The sequence below is a fragment of the Macaca fascicularis genome, chromosome 20 (assembly GCF_037993035.2).
Source record: "Macaca fascicularis isolate 582-1 chromosome 20, T2T-MFA8v1.1".
NCBI lineage: Eukaryota > Metazoa > Chordata > Mammalia > Primates > Cercopithecidae > Macaca > Macaca fascicularis.
Genome location: NC_088394.1, coordinates 57106082 through 57126096, shown reverse-complemented (window position 1 = coordinate 57126096; position 20015 = coordinate 57106082).

Genomic DNA, 20015 nt, shown 5'->3' with positions numbered 1-20015 from the left:
TAATCAAATATTTATATTATGGTGGTCAATGAGGAGACTGTGTTCAGCAATGGCAAACAAAACTCGAAATCATTGGATGTTTAACTATACAATATTATACAGTGATAATAAATTATATTACTTTGGCAAGCAATTTATAATTGGATAATTGTCATGATTCTCTTATATATACTTTTCAGTTCTAACTTGAATTTTTTAAAAATTTGAATTACCTGTAGTAAATATATGTTAAGGATTCCATGAGTTTTTAATGCAGCCTTCCTCCTCCTCCTCCTCTTCTTCTTCTGTTTTGCACAGCAAAAAAGATTTCATTAAAAATGGGCCAAGGATTGGAACAGTCACTTTCAAAAATAACCATACAGACAGTTAACAGGTTTACAAAAAAATGTTCAACATCACTAATCCTTAGAGAAATGCAAACCAAAACCACAGTGAGATATCACCTCACACCTGTCAGGGTGAAGCTCAGGGTTGGCCAGGATATTGATAACAGGCAACCCTTGTACACTGCTGTTGGGAATGCAAATTACTAAAACCACCATGTAAAATTGTATGGAGATTCCCGAAAAGAAAACAAAAGTAGAACATATAATCCAAGAATCCCACTTCTGGGTATATATTCACAGAAAATGAAAGGAGTATCACAAAGAGAGATCTGTACTCCCATGTTCAATGTGGTATTATTTTCAATATCCACGATAGGTAGTCAACTGAAGTGTCCATCGAAAGATGGCTGGATAAAGAAAATATGACATATATACACATGGAATACTATGAAACTTTAAAAAAGGAAATTCTGTCATTTGCTACCCCAGGAGTGAGCCTGGAGGACCCCATTCTAAGCAAAGCAAGTCAGGCACAGAGGAACAAATCCACATTATCTCACTTATATATGGAATCTATAAAAAGTCAGCATTTTATAAGTAGAGAGTAGAATGGTTCTTACCAGAGGCTGGATTGGGAGGGGAATAAAGGGTTGTTGGTCAAAGGGAAAAAAATTTTAGTTAGACAGACAGGAGGAATATGTTTTGAGACCTACTGCACAGCTGGATGACTATAGTCAATAATAATGTATTGTACATTTCAAAATAACTAAGAGAGTAAATCCCAAATGCCTCATCACAAAGAAACAAGGAAGTGAGGTGACAGATAGGTTAACTTGCTTTATTCAGTAATTCTACATAGTAGATGTATATCACAACATGACTTTGGACGCCATAAATGCATACAATTATGGTTTGTTAATGAATAATAATCAAAGAAAAGCCTAAGGAACTGAAAGAGCAGGCTGGAGGGAGCAGATCAAGTGCCTGGTAGATGCAACAGGGAGAGAATAGGGTACACAGGTCTGGTAGAGGTTGCCTTTGTTTTCTGTCCACTGTAGTGCAATAAAACAGCAAGCTAACTAAGTCTGATGCTGCAAAGTAGAAACAGAAGGCCAGGGTTGCCACACAGGAAGGAGGAAAGGAAAGGACTAACTCTCATTCCATTTCAGGGTCTTGTTTTAACAGGTTACAAAAACAAAAACTTCAGGAACTTGGAAAGCCTGTTCTGCTGGGAGACACTTTCATATCTGGGGCCCAAGATTCCAAACCTGGTGAAAACACCCTGTAGAATCCCATCCTCTTGAATGGATATAATGGGATACCACTCCTACTCTTATATTTTATGGAAGATATGGTTTTTTTGGAAATGTAATTAAGGTCCCTAATATGTGGACTTTGAGTTAATCAAAAGGAAAATTATCCTAGACAGGCCTGAATTAATCAAGTTAACCCTTTAAAAGAAGGTGAAGTTCCAGAGACAAGCTCTGTACTGCTGGCATTAAGGAAGAATTCTCTAGTTGCTGAGAGTGGCTTCCAGAAGACAAACAGGTAGCAAATGGGGATTTCAACCCTACAACCATAAAAAACTGGATTCTGCCAACAACTGGTGAGGTTAGAAGAGAATTTCAAACCTCATTTGAGATGACAGTAATAGCCAACTGTGAGTTTTGAGGATTTAGTAAACACATGTAAATATCCAAGCACACATTCCTATTTAATACAAATGTATTGTTTTAATTCTTTTTCCAGACTTCTGATACAAATGAATGAGTTAATCCTTGTTTTTTTCTGTCAGGAGACTGGGGACAGGGTAGCATGGTTCTTTGCTCATGTCTCAAAAGGTGAACTCACAGTTGGCTATTACTGTCATCTCAAATGAGGATTGAAATTCTCTTCTAACCTCACCAGTTGTTGGCAGAATCCAGTTTTTTATGGTTGTAGGGTTGAAATCCCCATTTGCTACCTGTCTGTCTTCTGGAAGCCACTCTCAGCAAAATAGCTCTGTGGATTATAGTTTATATACACATTTAGCAAATGGCATAAGGATTCAAAAACTTAAGCAATATAATAAAATTATACACAAATAGAAAATGACATAGCTATTATTTTAATTTTCTCTCCCTGTCTCCTATGTCGAATTCTTTTTCAAATTGTATTTATTTATTTATTGACTTTTTATTATACTTTAAGTTCTGGGATACATGTGCAGAACATGCAGGTTTGTTACATAGATATACATGTGTCATGGTGGTTTGTTGCACCCATCAACCTTTAGGTATATTTACTTTAGGTATATTTCCTAATGCTATCCCTCCCCTTGCCCCCCACCCCCTGACAGGCCCTGGTGTGTGATTCTCCGCCCTCTCCCCGTGTCCATGTGTTCTCATTGTTCATCTCCCACTTATGAGTGAGAACATGAGGTGTTCGATTTTCTGTTCCTGTGTTAGTTTGCTGAGAATGATGGTTTCCAGCTTCATCCATGTCCCTGCAAACGATACGAACTCATCCTTTTTATAGCTGCATAGTATTCCATGGTGTATATGTGCTACATTTTCTTTAACAAGTCAATCATTGATGGGCATTTTGGTTGGTTCCAAGTCTTTGCTATTGTTAATAATTCTGCAATAAACATACATGTGCACGTGTCTTTAGAGGAGTATGATTTATAATCCTTTGGGTATATATCCAGTAACGAGATTGCTGAGTCTAATGGTATTTCTGGTTCTAGATCCTTGAGGAATTGCCACACTGTCTTCCACAATGGTTGAACTAATTTACACTCCCACGAACAGTGTAAAAGTGTTCCTATTTCTCCTCTCCAGCATCTGTTTTTTCCTGACTTTTTAATAATCGCCATTCTAACTGGTGTGAGGTGGTATCTCATTGTGGCTTTGATTTGCGTTTCTCTAATACCAGTGATGATGAATTTTTTTTTCATGTATTTGTTGGCTGCATAGATGTCTTGTTTTGAGAAGTGTCTGTTCATATCCTTCACCCACTTTTTGATAGGGTTTTTTTTTCTTGTAAATTTGTTTAAGTTCCTTGTAGATTCTGGATATTAGCCCTTTGTCAGATAGATTGCAAAAATTGTCTCCCATTCTGTAGGTTGCCTGTTCACTCTGATGATAGTTTATTTTGCTGTGCAGAAGCTCTTTGGTTTAATTGATCCCATTTGTCAATTTCAGCTTTTGTTGCCATTGCTTTTGGTGTTTTAGTTATGAAGTCTTCACCCATGCCTACCTCTTAAAGGTATTGCCTAGGTTTTCTTCTAGCGTTTTTATGGTTTTAGGTCTTACATTTAAGTCCTTAATCCATCTTGAGTTAATTTTTGTATAAGGTGTAAGAAAGGGGTCCAGTTTCAGTTTTCTGCATATGGCCAGCCAGTTTTCCCAACACCATTTATTAAATATGGAATCCTTTCCCATTGCTTGTTTTTGTCAGGTTGGTCAAGGAACAAGTGGTTATAGATGTGTGGTGTTACTTCTGAGGCCTCTGTTCTGTTCCATTGGTCTATGTATATGTTTTGGTACCAGGACCATGCTGTTTTGGTTACTGTAGCCTTGTAGTATAGTTTGAAGTCAGATAGTATGATGCCTCCAGCTTTGTTCTTTTTGCTTATGATTGTCTTGGTTATAGGGGCTCTTTTTGGTTCCATATTAAATTTAACATAGTTTTTTCTAATTATTTGAAATAAGTCAAAGGTAGCTTAATGGGGATAGCATTTAATCTATAAATTACTTTGGGCAGTATGGCCATTTTCACTATATTGTTTCTTCCTATCCATAAGCATGGAATGTTTTTCCATTTGTTTGTGCTCTCTCTCTTATTTCCTTGAGCAGTGGTTTGTAGTTCTCTTTGAAGAGGTTCTTCCCATCTCTTGTGGATTGTTTTCCTAGGTATTTTATTCTATTTGTAGCAATTGTGAATGGGAATTCACTCATGATTTGGCTCTCTGTTTGTCTATCATGAATGTATAGGAATTCTTGTGATTTTTACACATTGATTTTGTATGCTTTATAGTTTGTTGAGAGTTTTTAGCATGAAGGGGTGTTGAATTGTATTGAAGGCCTTTTCTGCATCTATTGAGATAATCATGTGGTTTTTGTCATTGGTTATGTTTATGTGGTGAATTATGTTTATTGATTTGCATATGTTGAACCAGTTTTGCATTTCAGGGATGAAGCCAACTTGATCGTGGTGGAAAAGCTTTTTCATGTGCTGCTGGATTCAGTTTTCCAGTATTTTATTGAGGATTTTCACATCGATGTTCATGAGGGATATTGGCTTGAATTTTTTTTGTTGCTGTGTCTCTGACGGGTTTTGGTATCATGATGATGCTGGCCTCATAAAATAAGTTAGGGAGGAGTTTCTTTTTTTCTACAGTTTGGAATAGTTTCAGAAGGAATGGTACCAGCTCTTCTTTTTACCTCTGGTAGAATTCAGCATGAATCTGTCTGGTCCTGGGCTTTTTTTGGTTGGTAGACTATTAATTACTGCTTCAATTTCAGAAAATCTTATTGGTCTATTCAGGGATTTGAATTTTTCCTGGTTGAGTCTTGGGAGGGTGTATGTGTCCAGGAATTTATCCATTTCTTCTAGGTTTTCTAGTTTATTTGCATAGAGGTGTTTATAGTATTCTCTGATGGTAGTTTGTATTTCTGTAGGATCACTGGTGATATCTCCTTTATCATTTTCTATTGTGTCTATTTGATTCTTCTTTCTTTTCTTCTTTATTAGTCTGGCTAGTGGTCTATCTGTTTTGTTAATCTTTAAAAAAAAAAAAGTCCTGGATTCATCAATTTTTTGAAGTGTTTATCCTGTCTCTATCTCCTTCAGTTCTGCTCTCATCTTAGTTATTTCTTGTCTTCTGCTAGCTTTTGAATTTGTTTCCTCTTGCTTCTCTAGTTCTTTTAACTATGATGTTAGGGTGTCAATTTTAGATCTTCTCTGCTTTCTCCTGTGGGAATTTAGTGCTATAAATTTCCCTCCAAACACTGCTTTAGCTGTGTCCCAGAGATTCTGGTATGTTGTGTATTTGTTCTCATTGGTTTCAAAGACCTTATTTATTTCTGCCTTAATTTCATTGTTTACCCAGTAGTCATTTAGGAGCAAGTTGTTAAGTTGCCATGTAGTTGTGCGGTTTTGAGTGAGTTTCTTAATCCTGAATTCTAATTTGATTGCACTGTGGTGTAAGAGACTGTTTTTTGTGATGTCTGTTCTTTGCATTTGTTAAGAAGTGTTTTACTTCCAACTATGTGGTCAATTTTGGAATAAGTGCGATGTGGTGCTGAGAAGAATGTATATTCTGTTGACTTGGTGTGGAGAGTTCTGTAGATGTCTATTAGGTCTGCTTGGTCCAGAGCTGAGTTCCAAGGCTTGAATATCCTTGTTAATTTTCTGTCTCATTGATCTGTCTAATATTGACAGTGAGGTGCTAAAGTCTCCCACTATTATTGTGTGGGAGTCTAATTCTCTTTCTAGGTCTCTGATAAATTGCTATATGAATCTAGGTGCTACTGTATTGCATGCATGTATATTTAGGAGAGTTAACTCTTCTTGTTGCATTGATCCCTTTACCATTATGTAATGCCCTTCTTTGTCTTTTTTTTTTTTTTTAAATCTTTGTTGCTGTTTTATTGCTTTCCATTTGCTTGGTAAATATTCCTCTATCCCTTTATTTTGAGTCTATGTGTGTCTTTGCAAGTGAGATGGGTCTCCTAAATACAGCACACTGACGGATCTTGACTCTATCCAATTTGCCAGTCTGTGTCTTTTAATTGGGGCATTTAGCCTGTTTACATTTAAGGTTAATATTGTTATGTGTAAATTTAATCCTGTCATTGTGATGCTAGCTGGTTATTTTGCCCATTAGTTGATGCAGTTTCTTCATAGTGTCAGTGATCTTTACAATTTGGTATGTTTTTGCAGTGGGTGGTACCAGTGCTTCCTTTAGGAGCTCTTATAAAGCAGGCCTGGTGGTGACAAAATCTCTCAGCATTTGCGTGTCTGAAAAGGATTTTATTTCTCCTTCACTTATGAAGCTTAGTTTGGCTAGATATGAAATTCTGGGTTGAGAATTCTTTTCTTTAAGAATGTTGAATATTGGCCTCCACTCTCTTCTGGCTTATAGGGTTTCTGCAGAGAGATCCACTGTTATTCTGATGGGCTTCTTTTTGTGGGTAATCCGACCTTTCTCTCTGGCTGCCCTTGATTTTTTTTTTTTTTTTTTTTTTCATTTCAACCTTGGTGTATCTGACCATTATATGTCTTGAGGTTGCTCTTCTCAAGGAGTATCTTTGTGGTGTTCTCTGTATTTCCTGAATTTGAATGTTGGCCTTTCTTGATACATTGAGGAAGTTCTCCTGGATAACAACCTGAAGAATATTTTCCAACTTGGTTCCATTCTCCCCATCACTTTCAGGTACACCAATCAAACATAGGCTTGGTCTTTTCACGTAGTCCCATATTTCTTGGAGGCTTTGTTCTTTTCATTCTTTTTTCTCTAATCTTGTCTTCATGCTTTATTTCATTAAGTTGATCTTCAATCTCTGATATCTTTTCTTCCACTTGGTTGATTCAGATTTTGATACTTGTGTATGCTTCATGAAATTCTCGTGCTGTGTTTTTCCAGCTCCTTCAGGTCATTTATGTTCTCTAAACTGGTTATTCTAGTTAGCAATTTCTCTAACCATTTTTCAAGGTTCTTAGCTTCCTTGCATTGGGTTAGAATATGCTCTTTAGCTCGGAGCAGTTTGTTGCTACCCACCGTCTGAAGTCTATTTCTGTCAATTCATCTAATTCATTCTCCATCCCGTTTTGTTCTCTTGCTGTTGAAGAGTTGTGATCCTTTGGAGGAGAAGAGACATTCTTGTTTTTGGAATTTTGAGGCTTTTTGTGCTCGTTTTTCCTCATCTTTGTGGATTTATCTACCTTTGGTCTTTGATGTTGGTGACCTTCGGATGGGGTTTTTGTGTGGACATCCTTTTTGTTGATGTTGATGCTATTCCTTTCTGTTTCTTAGTTTTCCTTCTAACAGTCAGGTCCCTTTGCAGCAGGTCAGCTGGAGTTTGCTGGAGGTTCACTCCAGACCCTGTTTGCCTAGGAATTACCAGTGGAGGCTGCAGAACAGCAAAGATTGCTGCCTGTTCCTTCCTCTGGAAGCTTTGTCTCAGAGGGGCACCTGCCAGATGCCAACTGAAACTCGCCTGTATGAGGTGTCTGTTGATGCCTGCTGGGAGGTTTCTGCCATTCAGGAGGCACGGGGGTCAGGGACCCACTTAAGGAGGCAGTCTGTCCCTTAGCAGAGCTCAAGCGTTGTGTGGGGAGATCTACTGCTCTCTTCAGAGCCAGCAGGCAGGAACATTTAAGTCTGCTGAAGCTGCACCCACAGCTGCCCCTTCCCTCATGTGCTGTGTCCCAGGGAGATGGGAGTTTTATCAATAAGCCCCTGACTGAGGCTGCTGCCTTTCTTTCAGAGATGCCCTGGCCAGAGAAGAGGAATCTAGAGAGGCAGTCTGGCTACAGTGGCTTTGCCAAGCTGTGGTGGGCTCTGCCTGATTCAAACTTCCCAGTGGCTTTGTTTGCATTGTGTGGGGGAAACCACCTACTCAAGCCTCAGTAATGGCAGAGGCCTCTCCTCCCACCAAGCTTGAACATCCCAGGTTGATTTCAGACTGCTGTGTTGTCAGTGAGAATTTCAAGCCAGTGGATCTTAGCTTCCTGGGTTCCATGGGGGTGGGATCTGCTGAGCTAGACCACTTGGCTCCCTGGCTTCAGCCCCCTTTCCAGGGGAGTGAATGGTTCTGTCTCGCTGCCATTCCAGGCACCACTCTGTATGAAAAAAAAGCTCCTGCAGTTAGCTCCATGTCTGCGGAAACAGCTGCCCAGTTTTGTACTTGAAACCCAGGGTCCTGGTGCTATAGGCACCCAAGGGAATCTCCTGGTTTTGCAGGTTGTGAAGACAGTGGGAAAAGCTTAGTGACTGGGCTGGAGAGCACCATTCCTCACAGCATAGTCTCTCATAGCTTTTCTTGGCTAGGGGAGGGAGTTCCCTGACCTCTTGCACTTCCCAGGTGAGGTGAGCCCCACCCTGCTTCTGCTCACCCTCCGTGGGCTCCACCCACTGTCTAACCAGTTCCAATGAGATAAGCCAGGTATGGCCAACCTCAGTTGGAAATGCAGAAATCACCCACCTTCTGCATTATCTCCCTGGAGCTGCAGACTAGAGCTGTTCCCAAATGGCCATCTTGCTAGTCACCTTCTGTGTCGAATTCAGATCTCAAACATATTAAAAAGCCAAGAATCTCAAGTTTTTGTTGAGGTTGCAGAGTCGCTACACAAAGAAGCCCACAGCTTGTTTCTCTCTCTCTCTCTCTCTCTCTCTCTCTGTCACACACACACACACACACACACACAAATTGTTGTTTGGGAGTATTCTTTCTGTCTTTCTTTCTTCTTTATGGTATTTATTCATTCAAATGCTATTTAGCACCTGCTGGGTCCCAGGCATCAAGGCGGAGGGTGAGGATTCAGACAAGACATCTCTTAGGAGCTCTGACTACAGTAGGTAAAACAACCCTGATTCCCTGATTTTCCCTTTACTGATACATATTGACACAAGTTCTGGAAAAATACAGAAGTAAGCAATAAATGGGCTCTTTCTTAACAAACCATTGAAGCATTATCTTGTCATTGGGAATAAACAGCAGCTGCTTGATTACAAACAGCACCATTTGGTAGACTTCTATGAACATTAAACAAAGAAGAACCCATTTGATTTCTTCATATTTCTAAACAAGGTTTGAATTTCTGCCTTAAGCTGTACTTTATGCCAATAAAATAAACCGAGAGTGTCCTTTAATAAAAGGTGCACTGAAACTTTATGATATCCTACATATCCCTCTTCAGCTTAGGAAAAAAAAATGACTCATTCTGATAAATTGTGCAGCAACATACATTGATTCATTCAAGAAATATTTTATTCACGAATTTTGCATCAAACACTGTAAAATAGAGTAGTAAATATCATATGACCCCTGATCTTAGAAAGCTTAAAGTCAAATCAAGCCACTTTAAATGGAAGTGAATTGTAAATTAATCTATGCAGCATTACCTGATTTGTCCAAAGCTACCCAGCTAATACGTGATGTGTTCTGTGACTTACACTCTTGTCTTCTGACTTCCAAATGTATGCCCTTCCTAACATCCCAAGTGATATTGTCTAATACTTGCAAAATCACAGTTTGGGAGTCAAATGACACAAAGTAGCCTTTCTTTGGGAAAGCTGGAAAATGAATGATAATGCTTTTGTGCATGCGTGTGCCTGTGTGTGTTTCAACAAAAGAGAATATTTCTAATAGAAGCTCTAGCAATGGAAAATATCATTCCCTGCACAAATTCCTTCAGCATTATTGGGACTTACTCATGTGCATCAAGTGAAGACCACACTAGAATGGAAGCCAAGTGACAGCTGGTGTGCAATTTTTAGAGTCATTGCCAAATCTAAATTCCCGCTAAATAAAAATGTAAAATTAAATTAGAATTAGAACCACCTATTCCCTTACAGAAATTCAGACATATTAACTCTCAGAGGGTGGATACAGGGGTAAAAGTGATGAAATAGGAGGCATATTGTGCAGACCTAACTTGATTGATCTGATTATGAATTTTTATAAGTAATTTATATTTTCTTATTTGATAAACATGACCTAGCTGCTTTAGAAGTATTCGTTTACTTATGTGTTTTCACATGATGGTTTTCCTTTTTGGTTCTAAATGAAGATAAAATAACTTATTCTCATCTAGAGTAACTGCTGCTTTCAATCTTCTATATGTGCTGTAGCATAACTATTCAATATTAAGCTTGGCATTTAAAGTATTTAGGATTGACTGAAAGTGTTCAGAAAGGATAAAAGCTTAGTGAACTAATTCAGGAGAAAAATCATATTTATCGGAGCCAATTTCTGTAGCTTGACATTTTATGATTTACTTCTAAGCTGCTAAAATAGCTTAAGAAACCTTTTCCTCCTGGTCTGTCTGAATTTTCTTGTATTCTGCATAATCCTGCCTGAAATTTGTGCAATTAATATCGATGCAGGCATCAAATACACTGACAATGAACACCTAGGAATTATGCCTGATTAGGAAGAGTTTTCTACTTAACATATCTGTTAGCTTCATGATAACTGCCCTGGAGAGATGCTGGAAACCAGAGATACTAGTGAATTTCTTGGATACAATAAAATTTATACAGGAGATGGTTCTCCCTCCATGGGACACCTTCTAACTCAGATTTTTATTTTAAAGGTTCTTACCTAAATGGCTTTAAAAGAAAAATTCAGAAATGTTTACTATTCGGACTAGAGTTAGAATAAAAAAAAAATGGAATTAAGAGTTTTGACTTGAAAATACTCGAATAATTTACCAGAACTATTTCTTAAAAGGGAATGAAAATAGGTTTTCCTAAAGGAAAACTGAACCAGTTGGCGTAATTAAGGTAAAATACTACACTCCCAAACTACTCCATCCTCCAGGAGCAGCACATTTTTTTCCCAGCAATAGCGAATGTCAAGTTATCTTATGAATTTTGCCATTTCTGTTACTCTTTAAAGATTGTACCAAATTCTGTCTAAATGTTCATTTCATATCCTCTGTGAAAAATACACTTTACAAAATAAATAAAGGAGGCAAGATTCTGATCCTCTTAGAACTAACTCTTAAATGCGTTTGTACCTACATGTATTTTTCTGAATGATTTCTATGTCTGGTTCATCTTACATTTGGAGAAGTATAGATGTATCACCCCAGATTCTATTTCTAAGTTTATATATACAATTAATTTGATGATCTAAGGTGGTTTTACTTATTTTTAACCGTATAGTTTTTCTTTTTTCGTTTTTTTTTTTTTTTGAGATGGAGTCTCGCTTTGTTGCCCAGGCTGGAGCTCAGTGGCGTGATCTCGGTTCACTGCAAGCCTCGCCTCCCGGGTTCACGCCATTCTCCTGCCTCAGCCTCCCCAGTAGCTGGGACTACAGGCGCCGCCACCACGCCCGGCTAATTTTTTTTTGCGTTTTTAGTAGAGACAGGGTTTCACCGTGTTAGCCAGGATGGTCTCCATCTAATTTTTTTGTGTTTTTAGTAGAGACAGGGTTTCGCCGTGTTAGCCAGGATGATCTCCGTCTCCCGACCTTGTGATCCACCCGCCTCGGCCTCCCAAAGTGCTGGGATTACAGGCAGTGTGACAACAACTGTCATTTATTGAGCTCATATTTTATGCCAGTAATTTTGCAAAAAATATATATATATATATTTGTAGTTAAACTTATTTGCTTCTTGACAGCTACAGATAAATGCTTTCTGTTTTGATAGAGGGAAAAACCGAGGTTCATGAAGAATTTGGGCAATGTCACAAAACTAGTAAATGGCAAAGCCTGAATTCAGAAGCAAATCCAGTAGATTTCCAATTTTCACACCGTCTCTTTAAATTATATCCGAATAGGTCTAAGGTAGCAGGTTTTTGTAAAATTGCACTGTGTGTACATTGGGAGCTAGACTGTGCAAGGTTTGTAAACTTCAAATTCAGAATAGCTCTATCTATAAAACAGGAATCGTCAGTACCTTAAAAGTTGCTGTGAGTGTTACATGAGGCATAACTGTGAATACACTGTGCTTAGCATGGTGCCTGACATGCTGAAAATTCCTATTAAATGTCAGATGATAGTATTTTTAATGGTGGTAAAATAGCATTTTAATCTTATAGCCAAAATTGGTCTTACCAATTATTTTCTTCTGTGCTTCTCTTTCGTTTTTCCTTTGAACATAATGTCAAATTGCCAGAGAATTTGCAAGAAAGAAAATAACACAAAGAACAATGCCATGTCTTTCACCCGTATTCACCCATCCTCACTCAACATTTTAGCATATTTGTTCATTCTTTAGTAATCCCCCTCTCTTTTTCTTTAATGATATTTCATTACCAGAAAAATCAAAATCATTACTAATAATATTCTTATTAGTAATACCAATAATAACAGCAACAGTATCTAATATTTAAGGCATTTTGGCAGGAGCACTCCTAAATGTTTTACATAGGTTAATTACTTATATCTCCACAACAGTCTGATAAAATGAGCATTATCAATATTCTTATTTCGGAAAATAGGGACTTTGCCAAAACCCTTACAAATGGTAAGTGATGGACCCACATTTGAACCAGAGCAATCTGATGTGGGATACCATGTCCTCAGCTACAGTAAGACAATGGGCAGTCTGATGTGGGATACCATGTCCTCAGCTACAGTAAGACAATGGGCAGGGAGGATTTAACCCCCAGGCTGCTGCTACCATTGTATGACTGATTGTCAGCTGCTATTACAAGCAGTCTTGAGTTGTTACTAATTATCCTTGAAATTGATTTTAACAAATACATCTATAAACCATTCAAGATTTTATTTCCTCTAAACGCATAGAACTGAGGGTTATGAAGTTTTTAGACAGGGAAAATTGGTATTTGTAAAGATATCAAACATACTTCAATTTTGTGTGAATCACACCCCACCTTCCCTATACAATGCACAGAACCTCAAAATTCTCAAATCTATTGTTTCCGATCACAGGCAAACACTCAAAACAAATGTATTTATTAACTTAGAGGTAATGATAAAATTAAGAAAGAAGATAACTTGTTAAAATTAAGGTTAAGGAATTTACTTAAAGCAGAAGTATAATTTGTTAAAATTAAGCCTATTTTACTTTTTTTTTTTTTTTTTAAGCCACAACTCTTTGCAAAAGGAATTTTTAGAGTTAGCACAATAGATTCATAGACTGCAGGAAGGGATGAGACTTAAATATCACATCCCAGGACCATGACTGACATTTCTTCATTTCACTCTTCCTGGATGTGCCTGGATGTGGCCTCAAAATTATGCTGGCCGCCTTTGGTCACTAGATCACAGAGAATGTAATTAAGAAAACAAAAGTAACAAACAACAAAACACTTGTTTATATCCCTGATCCAATCTAAACCTTTGATTTTACCACTGAGGTCACTGGTCTGAGGCACGTGAGTCACAGTTAAGTTTTTAATCAGCTAGCACCTAACTAGTCTCAAGTTTTTTTGGTTGGTTGGTTTGTTTTTAAGAAAGCCAGCTTTCTTAAGTAAGAATAGATTGAACTTGCTCCTCAGGTGTTGGTTCCTGTCATTTACTAATGAAGACAGATGGTGTTGCCATGTACAGGATGCCTTGGAAACCATTTTTTCCAGGTTTCATTTACAAATGTGGTGTGTTTTTATAGTGTGTTTGAAGCTCAAGGTTACAAACCAAGAGTCATTCTAGTTGACAACTATTCTCTTTTAAGTCATTTGCTTTTATAATGCTAATGGTACTTTTTTACATGGGACCGTGTAATGCAAGTTTGACTTAGTTTGTTTCCATATTTTTGGCGTATAGGAGGAGGATGGGATTACTATCACGCATTTATTTTTAAAAGTTGAAAATACGAATCTTAGACGTCAAATAACTTCTGGAAGTAAAGTTGTGTTCTACATGCTTTAACCTCTTAGAGGATCTGAAACGTTATTCCTTTCATTGATCTTGATCTGAGCTGAGATTGTAAATTATGCCCAATAATTAAGAGACATTTAATAAATAAAATATGCATTCTGCTGTTTCCTTTGGAATAGCAATTCCTAAATATTTTAAGTGGGGTACTAAGAACTGACACCTATTTTCTCCTCTGCTCACATAATAGGATAAAAATAGAAGTTGAGTAAAGACAGGATTTGACCCTAAATCTACCCACCGCAATTTATAGAGACTAGAGAAAACACCGTTTTAAGTGCATAATATTCTTCTATCTTAGACAATTTAGTAGCTGATGACAATATTGCATGGAAAACTTACCAGTGGAAGTTTTTGGCTACACAAAACACAGATGCTTGTAATTAGCTCTTATCACCTGGTTATATTTTTCTTCTTTATGTAACATTTCAATTACCATTAGAATCAAATTGAGAAATGTCTGCGTGAATTTGAGAACACCAACCCAATCTTTTCCAGATATACTATTTACAAAGTGTTCAATGACTCCCTTGGAGCCACTGCAATCAATGAGATCAATAACATGAATTTTAAGTTATCTTTTAATATGTATTTATATATAAATCACAACTCACTAAGATACTTTAGTGTCTTTTAGGTCAATAATCTTCCTTCTTACAAGCCTGAAATATTTTAAAGCAATTCATATATTTAAACATCCACAGCTATTTCTCTCCAAAATCAATCATAATACCATCACAGATTCTGTTTTCTGTCAACTTTGAGGCACTTTCTATTTTCTCTCTAAGACACTTATTTCTAATATAATTTTCTCAGCATCTATTGATAATGCATGTTTCCTGAGGTTGGCAAAAACCTAACTGGATTCCCATTAGCTTGAGTGGTCAAGGTTTATTCCTGAAAGAAGTCTATTCGATTGGTTACAGTAAGCTAGATGGAAGTGCCAAGAATTTATTCACCAGGCACTTGATTATAGAGGGCTTTGGTATGCAATGTGGACTGTTAAAACGTTAATGCATTCAATTATACAGTCTTTTCAGAAGACTTAAATAGAAACTTTGGAAACGTGTTCTTTGGTTTTCTAGTCTCCAAATGTCATTGGTTTGCTATTGAAAATTAATTTAAATTGAAAATGAATGATAGCTAATTCCATAGTGATGCCAGACCACAAGCCAAGGGATTTGAGTGAATTAAGTTATGACTAACTAAAAAGAGTATCACTGTTTAAACATGAGACATTCCATCTGGACACCAAATTGAATTGGTTGAGCATCTATAATGAGAACTGAATACTGCTGGGCACAGCAAGGGTGAATATGGAGATTACTAAAATTAATCTTTGCCCACGGGCATCTCAGAATCTTTTATTACAGTTTTCAATCGTGGGTGCATGCACTCTAAGAGTTCTGCACAACAATCTGTTTGAATGCAGAAAGACAATAGAACAAGCCAAAATAGTGTTGCAGACACTCTTAGGACTCTGCTTATCAGGCTCTCCCCAACCCCCAGGTCAGGTACAGCTTAGTGGACAATTCCCATACACATTTATTACTTCTTACCTCATCTGCTTGCATCCCTCTGAATGCTTTCTCTGGCCACAGGAGCATGTTTCATCTCTAAGTCAAGCAAGTTACCAGTGTTAGTGAGTTAATGCTTCCAAGACAAACCCAGACCAGTGAGGAATCAGAGTTGATGTACGAATAGCTCAGTTTTCAGGAAACTGTTCTGAGGTGCTTTTATGCAGTATATCAGATGGCAGCCAGCAGGATTAAACCCAGTTATCCATCACATTATACTGCTCATTAATTTAATGCTCTTTTATTGACTTTCCTATCTTCCTTGTCTTATTTTTTACTTCCTCACCATACTTCCTGGGATTACAAAATTAATAAATTACTTGCATCCAAATCCTTGTAAGATATTTTACAAATATTACATAAATGAATAATAATTATATTTAATATACTTATAATATACATTATATTTACTAAATCAATATATATACAAATACATATAATGCATATCTAACAGAAAGAAGTAAGTGTATGCAAATTTTGGTATATGAGAAAAATGTTTACTGAGGGGCTACATCATAATTTTTCTGACTCTTAGGCCAGACTGTGCTATACATCAAAACAGAAAGAAAGCATACGTGATTTACAATGGGCTACTTCCCAGGATTTGGATTTGGGATTTGGATGGGAGAAATGACGAGAGACATTCTATTGCATTCTATTTCCATTATTCTTGTTGCCCCAGATTGATACAATGTGCCAAACATGCCTTCTTTAGGAAGGAGATGGAGTTTGTTGTAGGTGATAGTTATAATCTCTAAGTGATATATTGGAAGGAAACTCAGGTATAAGACTCTGAGAGTTTCACTGCATAGAATTGAGGAGTGGTCTACAAAGAAGCAAATTGGAGATTAATAATCGAAAGTCAGAGAGATTTTCAAGATGAGTTAAGTAGTCAATTTAAAGGAATTAACAAAAGGGATAAAACTGAGTATGAAACTAATTAGAAAGGCATTTGTAGAACTGAGATTAGAGCTGGGAAATCTAGTGGGGAAGAGGCTTGGTAAGAAGCTGTCTAAAGCTTCTTCCTAGAGGCTACACATGTTGCTGTTCTTTCTGGAAACAGAGGGAGTTGTTAATGCCACATGTTGAGTCTGATAGGCAGCCTTGTAAGGGCCAGAAGTGAAACACACAGAAGAGCAGTACAGGCTCTAGTGTAGTCTTATGTGAAAATAAGTTCTAACCAGACTCTCTGGGATGTTCAGGATGTCCAAGGAAAAGCTTCTTTGGGGTAGAAATACAAGCTGAGTTGCAAGTCTAAATATGTCTGGCTTTTAACCATGACACATTCTTTTGTGAGTTAAGTACAAAGGTTGGAAGATGGACAGGCTTGGATCTGGTCAAGAAAGAAGAACCAGGCCAGGCACAGTGGCTCACGCCTGTAATCTCAGCACTTAGGGAGGCCAAGGCGGGCAGATCACCTGAGGTCAGGAGTTCGAGACCAGCCTGGCCAGCGTGGTAAAACCACATTTCTACTGAAAATACAAAAATTAGCTGGGTGTGGTGGCGAGCGCCTGTCATCTCAGCTACTCAGAAGGCTGAGGCAGGAGAATCACTTGAACCCAGGAGGCAGAGGTTACAGTGAGCAGAGATCTCACCACTGCACCCCAGTCTGGGTGACAGAGTGAGACTCTGTACCAAAAAGAAAAAAAAAAAAAGACAGAAGAACCCTAACATTTGTGGTTTCTGGTAACATGGAAACCTAACAGCGAGACAATAGCTAACTTGGAGGTGAGACTAATTTGTTTATCTATGACTATTATCACTTATTATAATATGACTTTGACCATGCAGATACATATTTATCTGAAGTGGTAAGAAAAGAGTATTCAGAATGTGAATTCTTTCCATTGAATTTTTTCTTTGATAGGATCTTCTGCTTGAAATCAAGAGCTTATATGAAATGATTTAAAAGGCACATAGGTTGTACTTAGTTAATTTGAAATATTTCAAACATACTTGAAAAACTCTGCAGCATCAGTAGGTACACAGGGACCTTGGATCACCACTTGCTCATCTTCACAATTACTCTTTTTGAGTTTAGCTAAGTAAATTCTAAGATGGAACTCTGATGGAAAATGTGCAGATGTATCAAGGTTGTAATACAGGTTGAACTCTACCACAGGTGGTCATACTGCAATGTACTTCTTCAAGAAAGCCTATGAGATGGTCATTGCCAGGCTTATAATTAGCAATGGCCAGCTGAATGCTCCAAAACAGGGCAATTACTTACTGGCTTTCTGCCTTAGCTTTGGGCTTTAACCCATTTTTCTATGTTCTAATGGGCTGAACTCACATGGAACAAACTAATTTTTATAAATGTGATATCTGTAAAATATTAAGTAATATGAGTTTATGGTATAAACTTTCCCAGTGATGTTTGTATTTTGAAAAAGTCTTCTGAAATGAGGAAATCCTCGTTTTCACTTTTGTTAGCTTTTTCTATGTAGATATATGCCACTCACATAGTTAGTGTTAGAATCTGATTTGTCCAGCTCCTTGATTCTAGGCAGACTTATGACTGATTTGATAAATGTTATAGAGCAGAAGTAATACTATGCCTATTCCAGGTTTAGCCTTTTCAAAATTTTTATTTATTTATTTATTTATTTATTTATTTATTTATTTATTTATGTTTTGAGATGGAGTCTCGCTCTGTCGCCCAGGCTGGAGTGCAGTGGCCCCATCTCAGCTCACTGCAAGCTCCGCCTCCCGGGTTTACGCCATTCTCCTGCCTCAGCCTCTCGAGTAGCTGGGACTACAGGCGCCCGCCACCTCACCCGGCTAGGTTTTTGTATTTTTTTTAGTAGAGACGGGGTTTCACCGTGTTAGCCAGGATGGTCTCGATCTCCTGACCTCGTGATCCGCCCGTCTCGGCCTCCCAAAGTGCTGGGATTACAGGCTTGAGCCACCGGGCCCAGCCCAAAATTTTTATTTTTATTATAAGTTCTGGGGTACATATGCAGGATGTTCACTTATGTTACATAGGTAAACCTGTGCCATGGTGGTTTGCTGCTCCTATCAACCCATCACCTAGGTATTAATCCCAGCATGCATTAGCTATTTTTCCTAATTGTTTCCCTCCCATTACCTCACCCCTCACAGGTCCCAGTATGTGTTGTTTCCCTCCCTGTGTCCCCTCCCTGTGTTCTCATTGTTCAGCTGTCACTTATACGTAAGAATATGAGGTGTCTGTTTTTGTGTTCCTGAGTTATGTTCCTGAGTTAGTTTGCTGAGGATAATGGCTTCCAACTCCCTCCATGTCCCTGCAAAGGAAATGATCTCATTCCTTTTTACGGCTGGATAGTAATCCATGGTGTATATGTAACACATTTTCTTATTCCAGTCTATGATTGATGGGCATTTGGGTTAATTCCATGTCTTTGCTATTGTTATAGAATGATTTATATTTCTTTAGGTATATACCCAGTAATGTGATTGCTGGGTCAAATCATATTTCTGGTTCTAGATCTCTGAGGAATTGCCACACCATTTTCTACAATGGTTGAACTAATTTAATTTACATTCCCACCAACAGTGTAAGCCAGCCCAATATAGGAAGTTTGACTACCATGAGATAACCATGTTATGAGAAGCCTAAGTCATAAGGAGAGGCCCTGGAGAATTGCTCCATCTGTTGCGAGAAGAAAGTACTAGGAGAAGCACCTGGGCACCAGAAACCCAGCCCCAGCCCAGAACAGACTGCACGTGAATCCAGGTCAGTACCCCTATTAGGCAGAAAAATGTTCTATCAATTGTCTCCTAAATTCCTGAGCCATAAAATAGTGAGGCAAACCAAAAGAGTTTCTTCAAGCCACTACATTGTGGGGTAGTTTGTTACATAGCAATAGATAACGAAACTACTCTTTTTCCTGAAATTGTGCTGTTCAGAGTCTAAAGTCACAGAACAAGTCCTCAATAGCTTTTAGGTAAACCAGCAACTTACATCATTACGCAAGCCTTAATCACATTAGGCAGAGACACAGAAATGAATGACCAACATGGTATGTATTTACCGGCAATGTGGCTAAGAACAAGGTCTTTGGATTCTGACAGGCCCAGGTTTCAGTCCCAGCTTTGCCTCTCTCTAACTTCATGACCTCGGGTGATCAGTTTTACCTCTCCAACTGCCAGTTTTGTTATCTGTTGAATGGAATTGATACTTGCATTAGTTTCTTGTGGCAGCCCTAACCAATTGATAGAAAGTTGGTAGTTTAAAACAATGGAAATCTATTTTCTTTTAGTTCTGGAGGCCGGAAGTTTAAAACCAAAATCTCAACAGAGTCTCATTCCCTCTGATGACTCTAGAGGAGAATCTTTTGCTTCTTCCAGCTTCTAGTGGCTCTGATGTTAGCTCCTGGTGACTGCAGATGTTCCTTGGCTTGCGGCTACAGAAGTCCAATTTTGGCCTCTTTCTTCGTATGTCCTTTTTGTCTACGTCTTCTCCCCTTCTGTCTGGGTTGAATCAATCAGTACAGGGTAATTGCCTCATCTGAAGATCTGTAAGTTTGTTAGCTCTATGAAGACCCTTTTTCCCAAATTAAATAAGGTTCACT